General features: G+C 39.9%; 1 long non-coding RNA gene across 2 annotated transcripts; it reads left to right on the top strand.

The window, feature by feature from the left end:
• The first annotated feature begins 1,683 nt into the window (after window positions 1-1,683).
• Window positions 1,684-4,114, top strand: LOC149920018 (uncharacterized). Of its 2 annotated transcripts, none has more exons than XR_016463512.1 (3): window positions 1,684-1,738; window positions 2,902-3,027; window positions 3,829-4,114. It is a non-coding gene; the product is annotated as an uncharacterized LOC149920018 (long non-coding RNA). The 2 variants fall into 2 exon arrangements; XR_016463527.1 differs by having other exon boundaries at window positions 1,701-1,738; window positions 2,855-3,027.
• Window positions 4,115-4,568: the final 454 nt, after the last annotated feature.

Raw genomic sequence — 4,568 nt, 5'->3', positions numbered from 1 at the left:
ATCATGAAAAACACCCCCAAAAACCCTATACCTCATGTGTTTTGCATGTTCATCTATCACTTCTGAATCTCCTAGGCTTAACATTCTGACAATTAGGTTAAAGAAAAAAAAAAGTGATACTTAATTTACTTTTGTGTGCTGTTTTCTTGATACTGCTAATAACAACTTCTCATTACAAGAAAATCTTTCTTGCAACTTTGCTAGATTTGTTACCCATTGTAAATCTCAGCTTGCTAAGTTAATACCTGAAGATGTGCTCTGAGAAAAAGAAATGAAAGGACTTCTTGACAGTAATTTCAAAGGAAGTTATTGTTGACCCCTATTTTATCTATGCCTTCTTTGCTTTTAGGGAAGGCAATCATCTTGACTGAAACAAATTTTATGATCTTGTCACTGAAGGTCTCTAAATTCAGCCAGCTCTTTTCTATGAAGGTTGCACAAAGAGCTGATATTCAGAAGCAGTCTTTTTTCTCCAGCAGCTCAGAATATTTCCAAAGGCCTGTGACTGAGCAACCACACTACATTAGGATCTGAATTTATGTTTCCTCATATGGTGTTTACACAGATCATAAAGTCTGGCTAGAAATTAATGCTTTTAATGCAATAACGCATTCCTTAAGTCTGTGCCTTTCCACTAATAGAAGCACAGCATCTTAGCAAGTACAGTATATTCATTTCTCATGACTCTGTGTAGTAACAGTGCAGATATCTGCATGTGAGATTACTGAATTGTTTCAGGCTTCCTTTTCAGTCAGTGGAGAAAATCTCTGGGGTGTCATTCATCTGGCCTGAGATTTTACTAAGTGATGAATTGCACTTAGAAGAACATCCTTTTCTCTCTGTTGACTATAAAGTAAGCCTGGTATACATACCTGAGATGTAATCATTTAGTGTGACAGCTTCTATTGTTAAAGGAAAGAAAGACAGAAGAAAGTGTCTGGTTGGAAAAATGCCTTGTAATATAAAGACCAGTAGTGATACTTCAGACCTCATCGCTAACACTCATCATTAATGTATGATCTTTATATAAGACTAGTATTTCTGCTGATTCCTTCCTTTTAGTTTGTTTATTGGGTCACTTGTTACAGCTTATTAATAGCTGTTCCCCCTTTCCTCACAATTGTGGCTCAGTTGTCCCAAACTAGTAGGACCCTATTCAAGACCTGTTTTGACCTCTCATTAGGATTACAGCTGGACTCCAGTTTATCAGCAACAGTCTGAAACAATTTTAATCAGTGTTGATCCCTACAGCCAGACAAGCAACCCTATTAAAATTAATGAGATGGCAACCTTGTAAGAGGCAAGAATGACTGATGGGGAAGCCACCTGATGGCACCAGACTCTCTTGACAAATCAGATGCACTCAGATGTCTTGTCAGCTTTGCACTCTCTTTATTTTCCCATGTAAGCCACCAGAAATAGACACTTCTGTTTCATCCTGCCTAGCACTCACTCTCTCAGGTGAAAAACTACCCAGAGCAATCCAGTCCTATTATCATGGATTATGTAGGAATTATGCAGCTATGCTGTGGCTATGTAATTTTGACAATTTGAAGAAATGATTTGTAGGAAGGTGAGATAAAACACTACAGTAGAAAGCGGAAGTTTCCCTAAAAGGCTATTATTCCACAGGAAATAATCATAGAATTGTTTAAGTCATAAGGGATCTTTAAAGGTCATCTAGTCCAACTTCCCTGCAGGAAACAGGGACATCTACAGCTAGGTCAGGTTGCTTAGGGTATGTTCACACACAGTCCTGATTTACGACCCTCTCTCATGTCTTCCATAGCTCACTATCCCATCTCATGAGGTATCACAGACAAAAGAGACAATTTTCAACTGAGGACGCTAAAGACTAGAGTCCCTTAACTTTTGGAGTATTTTGGTTTCATTCTCCTGAAACCTGTTGAAAACAGTTTACATACTGTTGGGGACTGATCCCTAGCCCTCCATATATAAGATACCAGCAACTATTGTACATTGGAAGTTCATGCTTCTTGGCTGATGATAAGTGCTGCTGATTGGGAATTCCTCTGGTTAGCATCAGGGATAAAGCTGGTGGTCTCTGGTTTTCTTCAGTTCTAATCCTCTAGCTGGTCAGAAGGCTACTTCAGAGAGCAGTGGTGAAGAACACATGGACTGGGAACAGAGATCTCTGTATTTTGCAGCTTTCAAATACCCAAGAAAACAAACAGATATGGTGTGGAGGACCCCTGGAAGTGTACAATTTATAGCAAAATTGTCAAAGCTTCATGCAAGGGAACTGACTCCTTAGTACACTCAAGGAGAGCTGGAAAAGCAGCTCAGAGCAAAAGCATCTTGCATTTCTTATCAAACACTCCAAGGTTATCGCAAACAGCCTCACACACTTGTGCTGCAGGACTCCATTAAGCGAGATTCCTTTCCCAACAACCCACCCTGCCTACATGTTTCTCTCAACAGCTTTCTGTTTGACCTTCTGGGTAATTGCACATGACCTATAATTGCAGAGCTCTTTTTTTCCTCTATTTTAATTCAGTGAACAAAGTGTTGGACTTAGGTTTTTGAGACTCGCAATCTTATTTTCAGGGGCTGGCATTAATTTTTAAATCCTCTGTGGACTGGATTACCTTTATGTTTTGTACATAGAGAGCCTAAAAAGGGGGTGTAAAACTGCAAAAAGCCAGCATCCACGATATTGTTTTCAGTTTTCAAATAGGTTATAGAAAACTGGTAATTTAAAAAATTGTCTTAAAAAGAAACTTTCCTAGATACTGTCTCAGGTTTTTATACCACTCCTATAAGCAGTAAAGAAAAACACCCAGGGGCTCTGATGGATCCAGTGACCATGCAGTTTTCTATACAACTATAACAGAGGCGGCAGCAGCAGCACCAAAGAAATAATATCCTTTGGAATTTCAGACTGAATATTTATGAAGGCTCAACAGGATCTCTCATTAGAAATTCCGCAGCTCCATTTGTTAATGATCCATGGAAAGAGCTGGAGCAACCAAGCTCACATTTGATTAGAGAAAGAAAGACAGGATGGTAAGTTACTCCTGAGCACAACAACCTGGGAAATTCTTTGCAAGCAGCCAGGAAAGAAGCAGAGTCATGTTCCTGCAATTGGGAAAGATAACAGAAGAGTTTAAGATGGGGGAAACAGGCAATGCTCTGCAACATCTAATAACAGTTGTTTCCTCTACCTGAAGATATCAGGACTGTGTTATGTGGGGCCAAAACAGGGAAGGAGAAGAAGGGAAAAGGTGACTAAAGCCAACTTGTTTTATACAACCTCCATCTTCCTTCCTTTTATTCCAAAAGTGAGGTCCTGAATTTTGCTTCCCTCAGACCATGAGAGCCAATCTCCCCATCACACATGTTCTCCATTTAAAAATAAGCAAGGAAACAAACAAAAAATAAGCAGGGAAAAATACTCTGAACACTGGAGATGGAAAAAAGAAAGAGACCCTCTTCTTTATGAAGGGTCTTGGATTTGCACAGGACCTTTTAACTAATGACTGAAGTACTAGTGATTGCTGTCATTAAGATGAATGTGGAAGTGGGGAGCACTATTGCATTGTGAATGGGACGAGGGACTGTGTGTGGCATGTGTGAGACATGGAGCAGCACATTTGTCCTGTGTACCTTCTTCTCCTTCTTCCACTGAGGTGGAAATAAGAGATACTGCCATAAAGACTCAAAAGAAAGCAGAATGGTACAAGCAGTGAATATATAAAATATACTTTCAAACCAGAGGTGAGAGAGAAAGAATCAGTGAGACAACTCATGCCTAGAGATTATGTTTTTTCAGCAAAACCCTGCAATAACACATCTTATAACCAACAGGACTCATGGCACAGCTGACATTAGGAGAAGATACGCGTGGATTTGACAGGGTGCACTCAAAGAGCTGTGGGAGCCATGGGGCGCTTGTGACAAATTCCTTTCTGACAGCACCAAAATTTCAGCTCTGCAGCTCCTAGACACTGGCTTTGACAAAGAGAGAGAAGCCGAGTCCCACGGTCACCCCATTAGTGCCTCTCAGGTTCAGCACAAGGCAGCTGAGTGGCTGTCAGCATCAGCTGCGCTGACACTGCAGGAGGCTGCAGCGCCTTTTCTCTGATAATATGAATTAAATTTAATGGTGATTAATCTCAAATAAATGAGCTTCATTTCTGTCAGGGTTGAAGCTGAGACTGGGATAGCGTAGGACATGGGGAAAAGTGAAAGAACAACTTAGTTTGAATTCTTTATATCAGTTTGGCTACTTTTTTTCTGGACTAATGCAGAAGAATGGAGAAATGAGGGAAGGAGAGAGTGCTAATTGTCACTAGAAAATATTGCTAGAGGAAAACCACATAATCAGCATTGATTTTTATGAGCAGTTGTTACTTTTTTCTTGAAATCACCAATATCCAGGGGATTTAACAGTCCTGAAACCTAGGATAATTCATTTTGATCTTTAAGATTAGGAGCGGAGGGAATGCATAAAACCAGTTTGTGTTGATTTGAAACGTTATGGGGTCTTACTGCCTTTCAGTGCCTTTGTTAGGAAGAAAATCAGTGCTAAATATTTAAAGCAGTTT

Source organism: Phasianus colchicus, chromosome 1, assembly GCF_987193195.1.
Source record: "Phasianus colchicus chromosome 1, bPhaCol1.hap1.1, whole genome shotgun sequence".
Taxonomy (NCBI): Eukaryota; Metazoa; Chordata; class Aves; order Galliformes; family Phasianidae; genus Phasianus; species Phasianus colchicus.
Note: the sequence above shows the minus strand (reverse complement) of the source record. Positions and strands in the feature narration are given on the sequence as shown.